The 22,917-nt window shown below is 41.5% G+C and overlaps 1 protein-coding gene across 1 annotated transcript in view; it reads right to left on the reverse strand.

The window, feature by feature from the left end:
- Positions 1-22,917, reverse strand: part of SNTB1 (syntrophin beta 1) — a 226,486-nt gene that overhangs the window by 128,241 nt on the left and 75,328 nt on the right. The gene's annotated exons all lie outside the window — the stretch shown is intronic.

Raw genomic sequence — 22,917 nt, forward strand, 5'->3', positions numbered from 1 at the left:
CACTTAAAAAAATGAGACAGATATAGATGTATTGATGTAGAAAGACCTATAAGATCTACTACTAGTTTAAAAAAAAACCAGTAGAGACAAGAACTATACTGTAATCTTTTTACATATAAAATCATAAATATACATACTTGTATATCTACAACTATTTCTGGATAGAAACACAAAAACTGTTAACAGTAGTTAGCTCTCGAGAGTGGAAATCTAAGTCAAGATGATGGAGAAATAGACCTTTACTATTCATTTATTACCCTTTTATACCATTTTTATGTTTAGCCATATGTGTATACTACTTTCATAAATTTTTAAAAAAACAAAAAGTTTTTCGTTTAAGAGCTGAGTGGAGCAGACTGAAATTCTTAGTCTTGCTTAGTCTTAAGAAGTTATTTGCCTATCCTGAATTTAAGCATTTGGTCCTTAGATGGCTTTTGAGTTGACAAGGCAACTGGATTCTTGGAACATGCAACATAAACTTCCAGATCCTTCTCTGTATCACTCACACAGTCTGGTTCTCTGCTGCTTGGGGCGGGGGGGGCGGGGGTTAGTGGAATTTGGCTAAGTCCCCTACAGGTATCTGTTATTGCAAATGGCAGTGGATTGGAATGGGTGCAGACCAGGGGGCATTTTCTCCAGATCTTTCATGAGTGAATTCCACCGGCCAGTGCCTTCATTGTGCAAGACGTGGAGTCTGGTTTATGGAGGCTGCAGAAATAAACAATACATAGTCTCCACACTCAAGAGTTACAAAATCATGGGTGCCTATAGTGGATGCAGTTGGTGTCCCTTTTTACCAGCCAGAACACCTATATCCTAGCTGCTGTGTGTTGGCTGAGAACAACTCTTAGCTGACCCCTGCTGTGGAAAACTGCTCTTAGCCCAACAAGCCACCAAGCCAGGGAGGCTCTAGAGTTGCTGCCTGAGGCCCCAGACAGATGCTCTGCTTCTGGGGAAGCCCATCTACCATAGCGACATAAGACAAGTACGTAAACTATGGCACAAAGCAGAACGAGCTAAGTTTTATAACAGGAATAAATTAAAGTACCTTGGAAGGAGAAAAATGGATCTAGGAGTATGAGTGACAGATTAGGTTCACAGTTTTATAAGCAGACCAAACATATTCAGATGCATGCAATATGGATATAGATACTGGGCAACTCAGTCATAGATATCAAAAACTGCCATTTTAATTGAAGACCGAGGAGATGTCATTTAGCACCAACACACACTGAAAACCGGATTTCAGGGTTTTAACCGAATATAAATGAAATTAGGAGAAAACAGCTCCATAGCTGCTGCAAACCTGTTAGCACAGGTTGCAGTTACAGAAGAAGAAAGGGCGTTCATGGACTGTGTATTTTAAGGAATATTGCTTATTTCTGGACAATATATTTAAAGAGGAACACAGATATACCTAAGAAGAAATGCAGAAGATTTAGGGGAACAGATTTAAGCTGTCCAAAGCTAGAATAAATAGATCTCTTCTGAAGATGCTGAATTTTTCATCTCTAAAAATGTTTTAGTAGAAACTAGAATACTGCTTAGCTTTTATATAGTAGAGTTATACTTATTGATATACATGAAATTCAAGCATCTACTGAGATGGTTTGGAGATTCCCCTTTGATGGAGTTATTACCCTCCTGGCTGGAGTGGGGGATGAGTGCTGTGGAAGTGAGAACCCAGGGATGCTTCATGGCGGAGGTGGCATGTGAACTTGGCCTTAAGGGGTAGACAGGACTTTAAGAAGTATACATAAGAATAACAATCCTTCTTTGATATAATGTACTTTGACTTATAATTTTCATCGCAATTCCATGGGAAAGTTGGACCTCCCTTTGAAGGGGGATAAAGAAGGAACATTTATTATACACTTAATGATTTTCCAAGCATGGAACCTTGCATTTTCCAAGCATGGTGCTTTACATGGCTTCCCATATTTAAGCTTCAAAATGACCATTGAAGGTACCACTTTATATATAGGAAGTAAATGGGGAAGGGATTTTTTCAAGTATCCATGTACCCACAAGCAATAAAAGAATAAATTGCTACTCTTTTCAGACCCCACCAGAAAGAAATGTCTCGTAGCACTGTTCTAATTCTGGTGGACACTGAGAGCTTTCCATAGATTATCCCTTGCAAGACTAGTCTTATTCTACACATCAGCACACCAGTGCTCAGAAGTTTGGCTTATATGGAGTGACATGGCTAGTAAGTGATGGAGCTGGGTTTGATTTTCCAGAGATCATATTCTTTCATGAAGTCTTCATGAAGTCTGGCTACCCCACCTAGATGAAGGATGCAAGATGACAAGCTCATAAGTTTGTACTTTTATTCTATAGGCAGTGGTGACAGCCATGGCGGTCTATGAGTAACAGAATGGCAGAATCAGAGGTTAGGTTTAGAGAGAACTCCTGGAAAGTAAGATTGGGTGCACTAGAGGGGAAAGATATTAGCAGTAAATCCACCAGTTACAGGGCCATGGGGGTTGCTGCCAGAGATAACCTGAGCAACACTCAAAATATCTATACTAGGGGGGCCGGCCCGGTGGTGCAGCGGTTAAGTGGCACGTTCCGCTTTGGCGGCCCGGGGTTCACCGGTTAGGATCCCAGGTGCAGACATGGCACCGCTTGGCACGTCATGCTGTGGTAGGTGTCCCACATATAAAGTAGAGGAAGATGTGCATGGATGTTAGCTCAGGGCCAGTCTTCCTCAGCAAAAAGAGGAGGATTGGCAGCAGTTAGCTCAGGGCTAATCTTCCTCAAAAAAAAAAATCTATACAAGGTATGAGGAATCCCAGAATTGTGTGGTTTGATCCACTCATGGAGAGGAGCATGGGAAGTACAGCAAATCTTAGCCTGGAAGCGAATATTTACCATGTAACCATTTCCTGTGTGGCATAACTTGGGGAATTTACAAAGGAGAGAAGCCCCAGCAGTGCCTTGAGGAAAGGACACTCCACTGGAAAAGATATTTAATAGAGTTATCCTTTTAACTGACCAACCGTAAATAAAACAGAGAAAATCAGTTAACAAGGTAGGCATGATAATTTAAAGATGCACTCAGTCAGCCAAAATCCATCAGTCAATTTTCATGTGCTGAGGATTGTGCTGTCCACGAGAGATGATAAGAAATGGTCCCTCCTGGAAAGTTTAAGCCTAGAAAAGGAAGAAGGGAAATGAGGAGATAACGTGAGTTCTTGTGGTAAATCTTAAACCTGGTTCAAGGGGGTCCCAAGCTGGACGGATCTCTAGAATCAAATGTGAATCCTTTCTGGAGGAAGGCAATTTCATCCCAAACTGCAAAGAGTCCCTGTAAACCACTTTCAAGGGCAATGAGCAGCATAAAGTCGAAGAAAATGTACACAGGGAAACAAGGTACTGCGAGCAAGAACTGGTAAAAATAACTGATGGCGGTAACAGTCTCACACAGACTACAAAGTGACTGGTATGTTTACTACGTGTAAAGAAACAAATGAAAGCTTGAAAGAATCTTCCCTAGATAAAACGTGACCTAGCAAGTTAGTAAAATAACAAACAGAACATCTAATAATAATAAAAATAATAATACCAGAATTAAAACTTTAATCGGTAGACATGTCAGAAGAAGAAATTAGTGAGTGAATTGTAGATCAGAGGAAATTAGACAGAATGCAGCACCAAGATACAAAAAAATGGAAAATATGAAACAGAGATTAAGAGATGTGAAGGATGAAGTGAGAAGGTCCTAATATGTGTCAAACTGGAGCCCCAGAAGGATAGGATGGAAAGAATGTGGCAGAGGCTAAGAATTTTCCTGATGGAAACACACCAACCCACAAGTTTAAGAAACCTGACTTGATTTTACCGAACAACACATTTGGTCTTCTCCATCAAGACCAATAGAAATGAGGTGTCATCCCGAGGTAGGCTAAATGCCTTAGCTTTTCCTCAAAACCTATGCTTCTTCTGAGAGCTTTAGATGTCACCTCCCTTTTACTAGTTTTGGGAGGAAAGCTCAGCAAAATCTCTAAATGAGTCCAGAGGTCTCTGGTACCACCAAAAAGAAGTTTTCAATTTCAAGGAGAAAAGGAGACAAAGAGGTCATCATCATTGTTCCTAAGGCAGATGCGCTGAGGCCCCTGAACTGTTTCCATATCTGTCCTGAGGAAGAACGAATAACATCAACACGTTCGTGCCTCACGCCCCTTTGTTCAGGGTTCAGGAGTTCTGCTTCTTTTTGATAAACAGAGAAAATGGAGCAACTTGTTCTTGTGTATAACAAAGAAAGCAAAATTGGATTTCCATTGGAAAAAGCCATTGGATTTCTCTAAGGCACCACAGTTTCTGGTCCAGGGGAAGTTATCAGAATATTATCAGAATATCCCTTCTTGCTGGAAGAGATGCCAAACAATTTCTACAAGGCTTGGCCATCAGTTATGAGCAGTCCCCTCCCCAGTCACCAATTTAGGCCCCTGGCTAGGTCCCCTCAGGCAGAGCGGAGGAGTAGCGCAGCCATGTGTGGGGGTGGGAAAGCAGTGCCTCTGATAGGAAATAAAGAGTGTGTGAAACCTGTTCATGGTTCTTTGTGAATTTGTGTCCTGAAATTTCTACATGTGGCAATCAAACTAATGACAGCGTGGTCTAGTTTAAGGAGGGTAAGGTGTTACTTAATATTAGATCTGGCTGCATAGGCACCTCAAATTACAGTGTACTAAATAATATAGAGCTTTGCTTTTCTTTTACCAAAAGTCTAGAGTAAAAGAAAAGGACTGCTGGGGCAGTGCTACTCCCTGAAGTTGTCAGAGGGCTTCAGGCTTCTACTCCGTTCCTGCTCTGCATCCCTAGTCTGCCATCTAATGACCCAAGGTGGCTGCTTGAGTTCCAGTCATCATGACCAAATGCCCATCAGCAAGAAGGCAGAAGAAGTGAAGGACACACCATCCTTCTTCCTTTAGGGCCACTTTTCAGAAGCTGACACATTTTATCTACTTACAATGTAATGGCTAGAATTTAGTCACCTGGTCATCTAGAAAAGAAATTTACTCTTAACTCTGGACAACCCTGTGTCAACCCAGTAAAAATCAGTGGGGAGAGGAAGCTATTATTGTGGAAGAAGAAGAGAATAGCTATTAGGAGACAACTCTCAGCTTTTGCCATAGGGAGACATCCCGAACTCTGTCAGATAACACAAATGCGAGTAAATATGTTGAAGCAATCAGTAAAAAATGCAGACTTTGCCAAGTGATTTTTGTGTACTAACTCGTTGGAACCCCACATGAACCCTATGATACAGACATTGCAATCATCTCCATTTTACCAAAGGCACCACCATAGAGAAGGGTCAAACCCTATGCCCAAGTTACAGCGCCAGAAAGCGGCAGATGCGTGCGTCAAAGCCAGGCAGCCTGACTCCAATGTCATTGCTTTTAACCATGAGGCAATACAGTTTCTCACACTTTAAAAGAAAATTAATTGGATATGTGTGTGTGTACGCGTGTGTATTTAAGCCAACGTTTTTACGTCCTGGGAGAAAACATCAAATTAAGAGGCGATTGCCTGTAACATAAGAGAGCTTGATTTTGTAAGCCTGAACTATTAAACTATGGCATTTCAATAAATGCCTTTTAAGACACTATAATATGTGTTCATAATAGAGGGTTTAACCCGGCGGAACTGAACAGCTAGTGTCTGCATAATTACACCTTCGTGTGCTCACAGACAGTCAGTTCGGGCAAAGAGCTGTTGAAACTGATCACGAAGCAGCCAGTCTCAGGTTGAGGGCGCCTCATAATCAGAACTAATTAATAAACCATGCCCTTTCTGGGCATGATGAATTGAAAACCGTGGTTGAGCAATTAAAATTCCAATCTTCACTCGCAAAAAAAAAAAGGGAAGAGAGCAGAAAGAAGTGGTCTTCAGTAATCCACCAAGTCACTTCCAATATGCTTCTAGTTTTTCATTTGAAGGATGGGCAGTTGTGAAGATTTCAAAAGAACATTCAGTAAACCCTAAGTTTGCAGAGGCCCCAAGTTGCCACAATTAAATCTTTGTTGAGGCGGCCAGATGACATTTGAAAGGAAACCACGCACAGGCTGCTAATGAGGAAATGCTTTAGGCAAATCCAATCAGCCTTCCTACCAGGCTGGTTTGTGAGGAGCCAGCAAGTCCCTCTGATATGTGCAAGTTTGCTTCTTAAAAATAACAACAAAAACAACAAAAAAGGGATTTCCAGATTACAGGAAGGGAAAGAAATATTTCATTACACTAGGGGATGTGAACACAAAATGAGCACTTTCTAATGTGATGAAGGGGAAAGGGGATCAGTTGAAGGCAAGAAACTTGGGTATTCAGACCCTCGGTGAAACTTTCAAGTTGGGGCCAGGTTGGTCACAGTGGGATTGCTGACAAAACGCAATATAAGACTTTCCCTGAATGGCATTTTCCTAGGTCATCTTAGAGAGGAAAGATACACAGGGAGATCATCAATATTTCCAAAAAGACCAAGAAATGATGAAAGAGGTAATATAAGCTTCTCAGAAACTATAGCTAGTCTCTCAGGAGGCTGAGTGGTGAGGTGGAAAGAGAATTGGCCCTGGGAGCTGGGGACCTGGATTACAGTCCCAGCTCTGTCGCTAACTAGCTCTCCATCCCTGGGCAAGTCACTTCACCTCCCAGACATCATTTTCGTTGCCTGCCAAGGGAGGGAAATAAAGTCCCTACCCTTCAAACATTCTATGATTCTTTGGGAAGCTGCCTCTTCTGACAACATTAAAAAAACCAAAAAGGAATATTTCTTACCTCATCTTGCTATTTCTGTCATCACCAACATGTTAAAATGTGTGCCAAATTCTTAGACCTTAGGCAGATGTGTCTTCTGATTTTTACCAAACCCTACGGGCACCTGACAGATATGAAAATAAGTCGACATGAAGATGACGTACTCACGTTACTTTTTCTTTGGTTTGGCAGAGTTGTCTAGAAGAATCATTGTTTTCATTCACTTACTAATATCTATTTCTCTTCCCTTCTGCCAGGTGGGTCCTTGAAGGTAGGATTTTAAGAGACATTTGAATGAAAACCCAAAGGCTCTCATGAGGTCATAAGGACATTCTGAGGGGGGGGTGCTCGGTTTTAATACGTGCAGTCAGGAGTAAAATAAACTGGGCATGAGTTTGTTGAATAGTCTTCGGCCTCAATTAAAAAACTCTCTCAAAATTCTATTTTAGACAGTAGAGTCATTTGATATGATCGTCCTTGATTCTTGAACAAAGCAAGATCATTGTCCCCAGAGTGGTCTTGGAGACCCAGGGAGAGTATCCTATCCTATGAGTTCGACAACCATCCAGAAGCACAGCGATTGGTTTAAGTATCCATTAAGTCGACAATGAGCTCCTGCTATGGGCAGAACCCCGAGAGTTGGCATTGTCCCAGTGAACAAGACAGACGGGGTGCCTGCCCTCGAGGTGCTTACATTCCAGTCTACATGTGCATGTTGGGGGTGGGGTGGAGACATTAAACCAATAGACAAATATAGGGCACTGCTCTGAAAGAGACACACACTACAGGACTTGGTCTGTCCCAATTCACACAGAGCCATTCACCATCTGGCCCCTGTCGACCTCCTGTCTGTCCTCATCTCAGCCGACTACATCTTGGTCCCCATAGTTCACGTGCCAGCCATGGAGAAATACTGTTTACTTCTCCAAACATGCTGTGTTCTCTCCTGCCTCTGTTCTTTGCACACGTGGTTTCTTGTGCATGCAAACCTTTCTGGAAAAGTCCTTTCTACATCATATAGCCTCAATTCAGGTAAGATCTCCTTCTTGAAGCCCTCCAGACATGCCTCCCTTAAGCATCCAACCAGGTTCTATGGCAACCTCCACTGATACCTACAGCATCAGGACATACACAATACGATGATGGCTTATGCCATGAAGGCACTGTGCTGATCATCTCACAAACATTTAAACACTTACACATCACATGTAGTTATTTATTTGCACGTATGTTTGTGCACCATCATTTAAGTCTCTGGTGGAATGATAAAGTTGAGTAACTACAGTGAAAGTAAAACTCTAGACTCTAGAGACACAGTACATAGTTTCGAATCTTGTCTCTGCCACCTGCCAACTGTGGCAGTTAACTGCGAGGTTAAATTTCCCTAACCTTTTGATGCTTCCCTTTCTCCATCTGTAAAATGGGGATAAAGAGTCATGCCTACCTCAGAGAATTGCTATGAGGATTAAATGAGTTAACATACACGAAGGGCTTAGAACCGTGTCTAGCACATGGTCACTGCTCATTAGTGTTAGAAAAAATAAAAAATTGATATTCACATCTATATCCAAGCAAGTAACAAACGTCTGGCTGTAAAATATAGAATTTTTGAGCAAAATGGCAATGTTAATAGGACCTCCGGGATAAAATTTTTCACAGATCTGTTCTTTAGGAGGAGGAGGAGTCTTACAACTGAAACAGCAGAGGGCAGAGAGTGTCTGTCACTTGTCCAAGGTTTCAAGAAAATGAAGCCGCAGATGAGGGTCAGAAATTCACTTCCTCTATCCTGTAGAATGGAGGTTGGCAAGCTTTTTCTGTCAAGGGCCAGATAGAAAACTTGGGAGGCTTTGTAGCCCTTAGAGTGTCTGTCACAACTACTCCATTCTGCCATGGTAGCATGAAAGAGCCACACATGATATGAAAACAAATGAGCGTGGCTGCATTCCAACACCATTTTATTTACAAAAACAGGCAGTGGACCTGATTTGACCCCTGGCTTTAGAATAATAACTAGCAATTACTGACTACTTACCATGCATTGGGCCCTGCTCTAATTGTATGAAGTACACTAGCTCATTTAAAAGTAATTCTATGAAGTTGGAATAGTTTTATGCCTACTTTACAGTCAAGGGGAATGTGGCATGGAGGGTTGAAGTGACTTGCCCAAGGTCACACAGCAGCATTGGCAGAGCTGGGATTTGAACTGAGGCAGTACGGCTCCAAGCCCCCAGTGCTAATCACTTGCCTGTGCTCTTTCCTGGTACCCTGGATGCTGCCTCTACACGTGGCCAAATACTCATGCCTGCATCCTGTTTGTCCAACCCCCCAAATTTTAGAAATCATGCTTTTAAGAAGACTTTTTCTGTATGAAATGTTTTTCTTATAGTCCTTTTCTTAAACGGAACTGAAATCTTACCCCTATAATCTGTATTCACTGACCCTGCTGTGGAGAGATGCACAAAGCATCTTGAGCATCTTACACAATTGATCAAATATATATGTTTGGCTTTACATGAAGAAAAAGACAAGCCAGATTAAAAGGAGGCTGGAACTACTGGTGCCTTGCTCATTTTGCATCCAGAGGTTATAGGGCTCCTGGTCCACTTCTCTCAGAGCCTAGAGGTGGTAATGGATGAGTCTAATGTTTGGATAGGCAATGAAAGATGTTGCTTTTACTACTTTAGGTTCCTAGACAGCTGCTAGGAGAGACACTCAATGACGTAGATGACAAAATTAAGATTTTAAGAGTTTCACACAGGCCCAAACTAAAAGGATGAAATATAAGGCTAAGATGAAAAGTTCTATCTCTGTGTATTCAAAATAAAAATGACTGTAACATGTAAGAGGTGGAGAACAGTATTATAAGCTGTCCATGTGAAGAAAGGTTCAAGGGGTTTCCATGGCTATAATTGCCAGAAGAAAGTAATAGGATGTTAGGCTCCAGTGACAGAAGTATGGTGTTCAGAAAAAAGGAGGCCAGTTCCTCTCTTTCCCACCTTGATCAGGCCATACCTGAAGCCTTAATAGGTTAGACAATGTTTAAATGAGGGTAAGCAAAGTGACCAGGTTGTTGAAAAATTTAAGAAATAATGAAAACAAATTAAGTGAAATAGATTAGAGCACAGAAGTGAAGAGTGTAAACTCTGGGGTCTGACTGCTGGGGTCCAATTCCTAGCTCTTCTATCGTCTGGCTCTGAGGCCTGGAGCAAATTGCTTAGTTTCTGCATGCTATTTCTTTCACCTATCTCATAGGATTGTTGTGAGGATTCAACGAGTTAATATAAGTAAAAAATTTATAAAGAACAGCATAATAAACACCATAAGGATCATAACTGTTATTAGGAGTTAACCTAGAAAAGGGAAGATTTATGGGACCTAAATAACACAGGGTTGGGCTAAACTTACTTTGTGTAACTCTAATGATCAGTGAATATGAATTATAGGGGTAATATATGAGTTCAATATAAGAAAACACTGTGAGGTAGTGAGTTCCCTGTCGCTAGTGACATTCAAGCAGAAAGTGGATGAGGTATCTCCCAGCCATTTTGCAGAAGACTCTGTGGAAGAACAGATTGTTCCTAAAATCCCTTCCATCTGTCATGTTCTAGGCTCCTTCTGGAATGTGATTGAGTGCGACGCTGAATCCAAAGACCCCAATACGTGAGGGCAGATCACGACTGTATGTAGAATCATGCTGTCCACTGCTTTATTATTATACGCTTATTAGCTACACATTATTAGTTATGTGACAAGGGGACAGTTTGTTAAGCGCGCTGACTCTTAGAATCCTCATCTGTAAAATGAGGAAAACAATGCTTTCCTTGGAGAGGCAACACAATGTAGTAGTTTCATAAATGAACTCCCCTGTCAGAGGATCTGGGTTCGAATCCCAGATCTTCCAGGTACAAGCTGGGCTTCTTTGAGCAAGGTATGTAACCTCTCTGTATCTGTTTCCTCACCTGGTAATAACAGGACCTGTCTCATAGAATTGTTATGAGGATTAAATAAGTTTTAAAAACGTATACAAAGCCCTTAGAACAGTGCCTGACACATACTTGGCACTCAAATTTGACTATCACTATTGTTGTTGCTGCTATCGTTAGGAGACTTAAATGAGAAAATGCATCGCAAGGATACCCATCTCTTTTCTAACTCTAGGAACTATCAAAAGCATAAAGGCTTGAAAGTAGCATTTCATTCATTTATTGCACATAAATTAAGCCCTGACTCTGTGCACCGAAGGGGACCAGACACTGCAAGGTGGATAATCAGTTGGACACACAAGTTCCTGCTTCTGATTATTTTATAATCATGCCGGGGGGAAAGGCATACAAACCTAAAACCTGGGAACTGCTATAGAATATAATCCAATATACACACACAAATAGTCTAAAGTGTCTTCACCAGATATTAGCAAGTGCTGAGAGGACACAGATTAATGACGTCCAGAGACTCGAGTCCTCAACAATTTGCTAGCAGACTCCTCACTATTGCAAATAATTGTAATTTCTCTTCCTTAGGAAAATACAATAACTGTTTTAACAGCTCTCCCCTAACATGTGAAGAGAGGAAGTGAGTAATGGGCAGAAAGGATGTCTGAGATCTCAACTCCTAACGTCGTTTTTACTCTTCCCTGGGCAGAAGAGCGTACATGAATGGGACTTTACGTCAAGAGGCAGGAAGTACGGCTCTCACTTCCTCCTTACAGGTATCTCTGGAAAATAAATCTCTATTATTCCAGGTGTAGCTTGGTAATAACATCTGGCAAATCAAACATGGGGATCAGTAAATATGCAGTTACTTTTCAGTAGCAGAAGCCCAGAGTCATAAAGCTTTTCCAAAGGAAACCACATTAAGTAAACAGAATATCATTAGTGAGGGCAGACTCAGGCCAGGTTGGAGAGTTTTTTTTCCACTCTGGCCCGGATATGCTGCAGACCCAAAGCAAGTGTAGAGGCAAGTGAAGGTAAGGGAAGTGGTGAGGGGGGGCTTCAAAACATCAGGGTCCATCATACTAGACAATGTTATGAATGCCCACTATTTTGAAAAATGCTTTACAGTCTAAGACACTTCTCTCTGCACAATCTCATTTCACGCTTACTGTCGTCCCCATCTCAACTATGCACTAACTAAAAGTCCTGTAAGAAACTGACGGTGCATTTATTTGCTTGAGACGTCCACGGCTCCAGAGGTTAAGAACCTAACAAGTTTCCCCATGAATTTCTACCCCCTCCCAAGCACACGCGCACACACAAACACAAACACATCTTACTCAACAGAACTAATGCCTAGAGGGCTCACCTGACACCAGATTTTCTCCTCAAGGCCAAACTTAGCTTGGTCTGGCTTACAATTCTTTTGGGAGAGGAATTGCCAAGAACTACAAGAACTAGATGAGGATGACAGAGGAGAGCCCTAAGCAAGCTTCTTGGTTCTGACAGTCAAAGCCGGGAGAACAAAACATTACAAGTTCTTCCTCTAAACTTCCAGAAGCTTCACTTGACTCTGAGTAATCAAGATAGAAGAGCTTATTTTTGTTGTTTGTTTTGTTTTTAAGGAGGTAAGAAGGGGATGATGATGAGCGTCAGCGAACAGTTACAACTTCTTTATAATAAACAGACCCATAGGAAAATTGAACAACTAAAATTTAACAACATAAAAAGGCAAATTGGGGTTCAGAGAGTTTAAATATCTTACCTCAAGTGAGAAGCAGACCTGGAATTTGATCTCTCATGTTCTAAATCTAATATCTAATCTAATAAATCTAATAACCACAGCTGTAACAATACATCTGGTTCAAGTGACAAGAGGACATGGGCTAATTATTGTGGCTAATCAGTAATGAGTTGCTATTGATGCTGGGAAAAATCTATGGATATTGGGAGGGAAATTAAATTAATAAACATACCCTGTAAAGTTATATCAGAATTCGAATTATCAAAATATTCCACATGACTCATAAGGGAAAAATATAAAGGTAGGAGAGGATAGACCAAAACAATAGACAGCCCCTTGGCATGTTTGGTGAAATAAAGAGAGGTAATGGAAAATCAGTATTATAAAGAGAAGAGGAAATAACTACAGATACAAAAGAGATTAAAAAGATAGTAAAATAACACTTTTGACAGATTTATGATAATAAACTTGAAGATTTAGATGAAATGCACAAATTTCTAGAAAAAAATTAACTTACTAAAACTGACCCAAGAAATAGGATGCATGGCAGTCTTATAACTCTTAAAGGAATGGAAACACTGGTTAATATTCTTCCCACAAAGAAAACACCAGAACCAGAGTTTATTAGTAAATTTTTCCAAATTTTCAAAGAGTAAGCCATTCAAATCTTAATTAACCTATTTCAGAAAATCAATAAAGAAAGAGCTTCCTGAATTTATTCTGTGCAGCTAATACACATTCATAACAAAACCGGACAAAGAAAATTTCAGAAAGGAAAACTGCCAACCCATTTTATTCAAAAATATAAGTGCAAAAATTCTAAACAAAATATTAGCAAATGAAGCCCAACAATACATATAGAGGACAGTACAGCTTTGCTCTGGGGGAGTCATGGGACCTTGCCTCAGAGGGTTTTGAGTAGACCACCTTAGAGCAACAAAATTTAAAGTATATAAACATTTTTTAAATGATTTTTAAATTATGCAATATTAAAGGTGTTATTTACATTGACATAGTTCAAGTACTCTTTCAGCCTGTAGAAAACAGTTGAATTTCATATCTAGAGTCAGTAAACGATATCATATTATCACATTAACACTTGTCTATAAGCAACATCATGAATCACAAAATTAACTTGAGATCTTTCTCAGGCTGCTTGCCCCAGGCTTGTTAAAACTCTCATTTTAGTCTCTGCCGATGATCCCTGGGTTCCAGTGTTCTACTCCAAATAATGACTTGCCTCTTGCACAAGTCAAGAAGATTTTTGATTTCGATTCTTCTCTAAGAGCAGGCAGATAAGCCTTAAAATACGCTCTGGTGATTGTTTTGAGATTCAAACTGGTACCTCAGCAAAGATGCCTTTTAGAACATTTCTGAATATGTGCTAAATATCATCCAATTGAACATTCATAGCGAATATACGAGTTATGTGTTATTAGCCCCATTGAACAGTTGCAGATACTGAGGCTTAGGGAGGTCAGGACATGTTCCATGTAGCCATTTGTGGAGAAATCAGGAACATAAGCCAGATTGGTCTGACTCGAAGTCTGTAATCCTTTAGCTAAGCCATATTGGTTTGTGAATAACCCAATAAGCTTCCTGTTTAGTTTGAGCTTTCCCTTCACAACACCCTCAACTTCCTCCCTCTTCTTTCCTGCTCCCAGATTAGATCAAGGAACGTAGATAATGTTTTAGAAGAGGAGAGAGGATTTAAGTCATTCTCCAGCTCCACAGCTACTTCCCTCGTGAGCTTTGATCCTTACCTTTTGCCCTCGGTTTGGCCCTGGGCTGTCTGCAAAGAAGGTGGGAAGATGGTGGAGATATGGATAACTTGGAACATAAGAAAATATCACTAAGGTTGGAACTTCTAAAATCGTTCTAGGGTGTTACACACCTGCCAACTCCCTCTGTCCTTATTCCCTTTGTCTCTTTCTGGGAGGTTTGCCTTGGTCGGAAAGGACAAAGGAAGCTATCATTTATGGTACACTTTTTTAAAAAATATCAGACACTATACATATATTATCTGGTTTAATACACACAAGAAGCCCATAAGATTGGTATTGCAAAATGGGGAATCCTGGCTGTGAATTACAGCCTGAATACTGGCATTGTCATCGTCCTGGGCCTCCAGCCTTCCCTCCACGTGAAAGCGATGGGAACAGTAGCTGCAGATGTAATCAGGTATCTTGAACCAGAGTTCAAAGTATTTCTGCATGGAAAAATATGAGTGCCTAACTTTCTATGAGGCTCCAAACTTCTCACTCCTTTTTCTTTTTTGTTCAACATATAATGCTTCTCTAAAATATATTACCATTTAGGATAAGCCTACTAGTCATGCAGGATTTGTGACCTGAGCAGGCTCAAGAGGGCTCTGATATATAAGAATCAAATATTTATAGTCTAATATGCTGTCTACAACAACAGAAGCAGAACCAGAAAAACAAACTTTTATCATCAAAGCAATTTATTCTGTTTGTCAGGTATCCAGAAAATTGAAAAATAAAAAAGACTCTTTCTTTCCTCTTCCTTCTTAGTCCTTCGGTAATGCCCAACACTTTTAAAATGAATTCTGCTTTAAGAAAGTCCACCCACAGTAAACTATATACTATACTAATTACTTCCGAGAAATAGTTCCTGCCAGCTCTACAATCATTTACAAACATTAAGACATATTTCAGTGAATCATACCCAGAGTTCACGGAATTGTAGATTTCTAAGTGAATTACACTTGAGATGAATTTTCTACCAGAACTTAGAAATACGTGACATTATTCATACAGTGAATGAAATACATACAATTCTAAATTGTTCAACAACTCCTGTTGCCAAAACAGAGTTAGGGAAAGAAGCACTGGAAGTACTGAATCTTAGCTTTATATGCATTTCCCTAATATGCTGATAAATTAATTATATAGCCACTTGGAAATGTACAAAGAATTCACATTGTAAGACATATAATGACACAGTAAACCTGTTAATACCACAGGGCCATTTATTCCTCCTTTAACCAAAATTCTGACTAATGATACCAAACATTCATTGATAATTCATAGACACTTATAAACTGTCTATGAATGATCACATTTATGCCTCGTAACAACCCATTTTACGTACGAAGAAGCCAAAGCTTAGATAGGTTTACTTGCCCAACGTCACGTGCATAATAAGTTGCAAAGTGGGAATTTGAATCCACATTGTGATTCCAGCACTAGCCGTTAACCACTATACACGCTGCAGATCTGTGACGCTGGCCCCCTTCTCTTTGCTCTTTCCAGTACCCACTCATGTGCTTTCAGAAACCCATCTCTATTCCCAGGAAGAAAATCCTCTGAAAATGTAAAAAATTCACTGACCTCATAGTGAAGTAATATAAACATTATTCTTGGAAATTATTTTAAAGTAGAAAAACCTGGACTTAAGGGTTGGGTTGAGGCATAGCTCTCTCCTTCAGCTACATGACAACAGACAATTCATTCAGCCTCCTCTATGTATCTATGTATACCAAGAAATCATAATTTTTAAAATTTAGGCATAATTTACATAGAATGAAGTGCTCAGATCTTAAGCGTATCATTTAGTCAGTTTAGATGAATGCATATAAAGGCACAGAACATTTCTATTGGCCCAGAAATTTCTCTCATGCTCTTTTTCACCCAACTCTCCCCACCCCCATCCCACAGAAAAGGAATCTGATTTGCTTATTCTCGAACTTTCCATAATGGAATCATGTAGTATGTCATTTTAGTCTGTGTGTCTCTGGCTTCTTTCAGTCAGTGTAATATTTTTGAGATTCACCTATGTCTTAGTGTGTAATAATAGTTCATCCCCAATAATAACAATTTGACATAAGCATTAAAAGAGATAACGTGCATTATTACCTGTTAAAAGCTCTAGCAAAAGATAGTTATCATTATTATTCAAAAGAGAAAACTCAGGAACAGGAAAGTAGAAGGGTCAAGAGGAGGAATATCTAAATCTACCACAGGCTGCAGCATATCTGGAGAAAGGGGTTCCTAACTAGTGGCTCTCGTATCACATTCTTTACATGTTTAAGGGCATCGAAGCCAGGAACACATATATTTGGCATTTTGGGTGGAATTGGATTGAATTTAGCCTACCAGACAAGAAATTAATTTTTTGCTGTGCAGAGACAATTTGGATAGAGTGCCTTTCTGGTGTATTTCTGAAACATTCCCTTTTGCCCACCACAGAGATGGAGGCCCACCTACATCAGAAGATTACATTTGAGAGTCTAGCCTGGGAAAAGCCATCCAGAATGCCAGGCTTCAGCAGGAGCCAAACCTTACGCTGCCAATTCTGCCCAGCTGTGTAATTCAATTTTTCCAAGGGAACAGGAGCCTGGCCCTCAAGTACAATACCAGGACTGCATTTCACAGAAGGTGATTTGGCTGCAATAAATAAATCTGCACTCTAGAAGGAAACAGAATCATTGAGATGCATATCTTAAGTCCTTTCTTTCTGGCAGAGGCATTCTTCACTTAAAAGCACGGTCTCCAACTCTAAATAGGAAGCAGTTACCATTCCCAAAGAGTTTTCTCAAGAATCAATCTCAGAGGATGAGGCGTAAATACAAATTGCAAACTCTCAAGCAAAAAGTTCAGAAGCTGCTGTTCACTGAACTAATAGACGAGCTTTGGAAATGACCCCTTGTTCAGGTGGTAACTTGAGCAAGAATGATGCCCAACAAGGAAATATCAACAAAACAAAGTTTATTAAAATATCAAGTCACAATTAGAGCAAGGTGGAGATGAAAATCTCGCCAAAGTTACTGCAAGCCTGTGGGTGTCAGTTGCTACCCCGCTTCCTGCAGAAATAACATCTGTTCTTATATTCAACACCAGCCACCTCTGATATTCACTGCATTTGCTGAATGCTGAAAGGATCTGAAATGTTAAACCTCTTGATCTGTCGGCGGTCTTGGATTTCTGTGAAAAGATGAGCTACATAATAGCACAAATTGGAGAAATTTCATGTACCCAAAAGACATAAGTCCCCATCACAATCCAATTCTCTTTCAATACACAAGTGTAAAAGTTGTAAAAAGTATATCCAACCTTTATCTTATAACTTTCTCTTCTTTTCATTTTCCTCTATATACCTAGCTCCCTTTCCTTTAATAAGGTACATTCAAGGTCATTCAGTCTCAACTTAACCCATTCAATTCTCTAAACAAGGCTCAATTAAATGCACAAAAGTCAAGGCATGTGTTTGGCCTCATTAAGCTCACAATATCCTTATAAGAGAAACAGGGAATTTGGTTCATGATCTGGCTAATGAAGGACAAATTGCTTATATTGAAGAGGGGTTGACATTTTATTTTTATCCAATGCTCAAGTTTCTTGATTCTCATCAAAATGTGAGGCTGGCAGTTACTCCACAGAGCCCAGGAAACAACAGAAGATTAGTCTGCATCACACGAGTTGTGCATCTGAGGGATAAAAACGGTTAAAAAAGAGAAAAAGACAGACTTGAGTTTTATGATTTAAAGATGCCCCCTTTAAGGGAGTGACAACAAAAGAAGATGCCTAGAAAGTATGATGATCAAAGAAGGTGGAATACGACTTGATTAAATTTCTATGCAAGATTTCACGTGATGTCAAACACTGAGACAGAGTTACTTGGCACAGACCAGAGGGTCCCATCACCAGAGGCTGAAAGGACAGGTACGAGAGATGCATTTTTCTCTTTCTTTCTTCTCCTCCTCCTCGTTTCATATTTAGTAAGCATTCCCTGTATTCATGATACACTCCTGCTTGCAGAGCAGCAGGGCACATATTTTGAGAAACCAAGCCAAGTCTCTAATTCATCAAGGAACTAGGGTTTCTGGAGAAAGCAATGACGAGAACCAGCTGATATCAATCTGTGCTGTCCCATTTACCTTGGGAAAGTCCTTCTGATTTAATCCAGGCGCAAGTCCTCAGTCCTGGTAGAACCTTGGGAATCCTCTTCTTGGTGAGTCATAATGAATAGTTTAAATCATCACCTTTCCCACTAGACTCTGGGCTTCTTTGTATGGAAAAATCTCAGGTCTTTCATCCCTGTTGTTTTAGAGCTGAGCTCATAGTTGGTGTCCAATAAATGTTTGATGACTGTATAAATAATTGAATGAATGAATAAAGGGATACATTTTCCTACCTCAAGCATGTCTGCCACAGACAGGATAAAGAACATACTCTGTGCAGAATTCTATTATTATTATTGACAATTTTTACCTGAAATATGCCTCAAAAACGTTTTCACATATTAGTAACCTTAAGTTTTTATTCCTATTTAAGCTATTCACATAATATAAAGCTATTTTCTTCACACATTCACACAGAACAAAACTAATTCGTTAGCCAACATTCTAGAAAAAGTATTCTATTTTGTGAAGGTCAAGAGTTAAGCATCTATTCCAGCGGCTGACTTTGCAAATATATGTCCTCCCTCCTTGGGGGAAGACGCTAGAGGTTGAGACCTAAGTCTCTGTTTTTGGGCAGTTGATGCTCAGGGTTTTGATAGGCAATAAGAAGAACTTTTAACTGTCAGAAATGCCCACAGCTACAAGCAGCGAGCACCTTCTCATCGGTGGTTTCTCACGGAGGCTGGAAGTCCGCTGGGCAGCACCTTGGAGAGGAACTGAGCATCACATTTCAGTTCAGACGCCTTTGACCTTCTCTTCCATCTGAAATTCTAAAATTTCACAATTTAGCACTGGAAATAGAGGTTTTTGCTAGTACTATGAAGTAGTTTGGGGACTGCTAAATAATTCACAGAAGGGCAAGGGACAAGAGGACCAGAGGCTGGGCTTCTCTGAAGAGCAGTTTCCGTCCTGTTCCCCTCCTAGTAGTTTTCATGGGTTTTGATATCCCAGCCAAGGGAGCCGATCCTCTCTGCAGAAATCCTCAGGTTTCTGAGAAGTGGCCTTTCTGTTCTTAGTGCAAGCCCTTTAACTTGTCAACACTCTCCAGGCGTGCCAGTAGATCCCTTTTTCCCACATAAAAGGTGATTCAGCCTTCCTGTGCAAACTAATCACAGGTCTGTAGGAGGCTGCCCAGGAAAACATTAGGCAGACTGATTAGAAGTCTCCAATTTGATCCTCAGGCCACTAAGAACCTCACTGATAATGGAAAAACAGTTTAATGTTCCTTTCAGTTCTTCCGAGACGATATGAAATATCACCTGCTATCACAGAGCCTGGGCTGCAGACCACTGAACCCCACTGAAAAGGGCCTGCTCTATATTAAGACTGTTCTCCCTCTGCACAAGTTGAGAGCTAAGACACCGAGCCCTTGCAGAAAGGCGGCCCAAGCCAAAGGAATGCTTGGGTAGCTCCAATGGCCCAGGGAATGTGACTAAAACTCCTGCTCTTTTGTTCCAACTTTGCCATAACATACTCTCTCTCTGATTTCAGCTTTACTGATGGAGATTCTCAGCTAGAAAATAATTCTAAGCCTCCAGAGCTCTAAGGTTCACCTTTTTCCAACAGGGAGAAGTTTCCAGCCTTGCTGCAGAGACCAGGAAGGTCTACACACTTGGCTGGCATTGCCAGTGGGTCCTTCCACCGGTGCAGATGGTAAATGGCCAAGAATGATGTACAGGGTGGAAGGGAGCCAAAGAAGGTCAAGATGAACTTTCTGTTGTATGCTCTGGACACAGAAAGAGGGCCAGGGTTAGAAGCCGCTCATTCAATCCCCACACTTTTAGAGAGAGGATCTTCAGGGTATTTTTAGGGGAAAAAAATGAAATAGAAAACAGAACCCTTTTTCCTCAAGTGGCTCAAAGAAGAGAGCACTTCACTGTGCCTGAGGACAGGCTTAAGGTGGAAGAAAAGAGGTACTAGATGTGTCCATCCATTAGCCCAGAGCAGTCCTGCCCTTTGAACCAGGCAAGAGAGGCCATTGCCTTGAGATCCACTCTTAGAGGGTTCTGCTCTGGTCCTTCTCCAGCCACACCCCTCCCTATGGGATGAGGAGTCTTCCAAGCCAAGGGGATGTGCCCAACTGGAACCTATGTCCCCCTTCAGGTCCCTGGAATTTCCTGTTTAAATGGCCCCACGCTGGCTCCAAGCCATGTGGGCATTTCTCCTCTCTGTCCGTCCTCCTGAGGATCATTGAGCCACAGTATGCCAACCTCCAGGCTCAAGAGGAGCAAAAGAGACACATATTTGCAGGGGCAGGGCATAGCCAGAGCACGTGGGGCTGCCGTGTCCACTCATGTCAGTACAAAGCGTGTCGTGGTGCCTATGGAGCCAGGGGTGGGAAGAGAAGAGGATGCAGGCCAGAGCCACTTCTCCCTCTGGTCTCCCACAAGCTTCCCCTCCTCTAGTTTCTGGAGTGGAACTCGAAGGTATCTGAGAATTTTAAATATGACCCAGCAAAGGAGCTGGCCAAATAGATTCTAGTTAATGTTTACAAGTTTGATATGATAACGTTAAGCTATTTAGACCTATAGTATGTGGCCCTCCGTTGGTACTCATGCCCGTGACTCTGAAATTAGTAGGAGTGGGCCTGCTTCTGACACACCCCCTGCCCACTAACTGCATCCTGGGAGAGAAAGGGAAAGAAAGACTAAGCGTTATTTGGGAGGTGCGAAGTGACAGTATTGGGGAGCCGGGGTGGAGGCACTCTGGAGCCACTAGAACCAATGAAGAAGTTAAGGGAAATTAAAACCACAAGAAAGAAATCCAAATATAGCACTTTCCCCTCTGTGGTTCCCTAGAAGCAGGCAAGAGTGTTGATTCCGTACAAGAAAGAAGAAAGAATACCCTCTTCTGCCTTGGCTTTTGTGATTCCAAAACTCCTTTGATACCACGAATAGGAAAGTGCAGTGAAGGGCATCGATCAGCATCAGCTTCAAACCCCAATTGTCTCACTATCTCAGAAGCAAACAGCGGGGTAAACGAAAGACTTGTCCAACAGTGGAGGGGTGGATTAGAGAATCAACTCATTAACCCGGTCATCCAAGTTTTCCGCAGTTGGGTTCCAAGCGACCATCCCCAACACTCCTCACTACACCCAGCACAAGTGCTCTGCTCCGGGCACCACTCCTCCGTTCTTGGATGCACTGATGATTGGCTGGGCCAAATCCCTCTGGTTTGCTCAGGTTGGGATGGCTGATCTGGCTGACGATCCTGCCTTCTGTCCTCACCCCATGCAATGCTCTCCCGAAGCTTTGGTACATCCGGTGGAAGAAGATGGTCTCATTGTTGAACTCAGTGTCTTAGTTGGCTTGCCCCCAAAAGCAGAGCCTGAGACAAGGACTTGAGTGCAGGCGGCTTATTTGAGAGGTGATTTCCAAGAAGCTCAAATGAACACATGGGGAGAGAGAGACAGGGAATCGAGAAAAGCCAATATGGTGTGCTGCGGTCTAAACGTACTTATCCACCCAGCATTCACCTTTGCTCACATCACTCCTCCTCCCATGGGATGTGCCTGACCTTTTTCTCTCTCTCATGCAGGAATCCAATTACACGAGTAGTGGCCAAGACTCAGAAAGCCAAAAGCTCTTGTCTTCCTCTTTGTAAAACAATTCCAAACGACCCACATATTTCAATAAAAATTTCATACTCACTACCAGGATGAGAACGTAACTGCAAATTCTCTTAGAAGTCTGGGCTACCACTACGCCATCTGGCTACAGATGATGCAATAAATATATGAGTGAGGGCAAAGGGGTAGGCAGCAAAATAAGGAAGAGGTCACTAAAAACTTTAAATCATCTCCTGGTGTGCCATGTCCAGGACAGCCGCAGCTATACCATGAGACTGTGGGGACAAAGCCCCACATGCTCTTTGGGGTAGCCCCTAGCTCTAAGCTAAGCATATTAGACCTTGCCTGGTACCTAAACTCTGCAGCTCTCCTCTCCTCCAGGTCTCCACTTGGTCCCCATCTGAGGGTCCAGCATCCTGGTTCTCACACAAGCCTGGCACGAGCCAGCAGGGAGAGATTTAAGCACTCTCGGCACAACTCAGAGCCAGTGAGTATCAAGTCCCCTTGACTCTCTGACCTTGTGACCCCATTCTGACAACTGCATCTTCTCTTTATGCCTCAGCTCTGCCTACTGTCTTCTGTTCCTTTGTGCTGCAAGTGAATCCAGCTTCCCAAACAACTAGCTGGCTCAGGTGGACAGCTGCTATTATTGGCTTTCCCTTTCCGCCTGACCCACTGCAATCACCTCTAATCCCAGACTGAGTTAAGACAAGATGTATTAGAGACACACACAAGTGCCAGGAAGGGCATTGACCAGGATCTTTTACAAACCCAAACTCTGAAAATACAGCGATTCAAATGTCTTCTGTGTAGAGGTGACTGAAAGAAGCCATTATTGCTTTGCCAGGACATCGGGCTGATCAGAAAATGATGCTGCCTAATCACACATAATCACAATGCCAGGTCACGGGTGGGAGAGACAAGGTGTCATATTTATTTGGTGAGAAGGAAGATGATCAATTACCTTACCCCTCCATAGAAGCCTCGACCT

The sequence above is a fragment of the Equus asinus genome, chromosome 12, assembly GCF_041296235.1.
Source record: "Equus asinus isolate D_3611 breed Donkey chromosome 12, EquAss-T2T_v2, whole genome shotgun sequence".
NCBI classification, from domain to species: domain Eukaryota; kingdom Metazoa; phylum Chordata; class Mammalia; order Perissodactyla; family Equidae; genus Equus; species Equus asinus.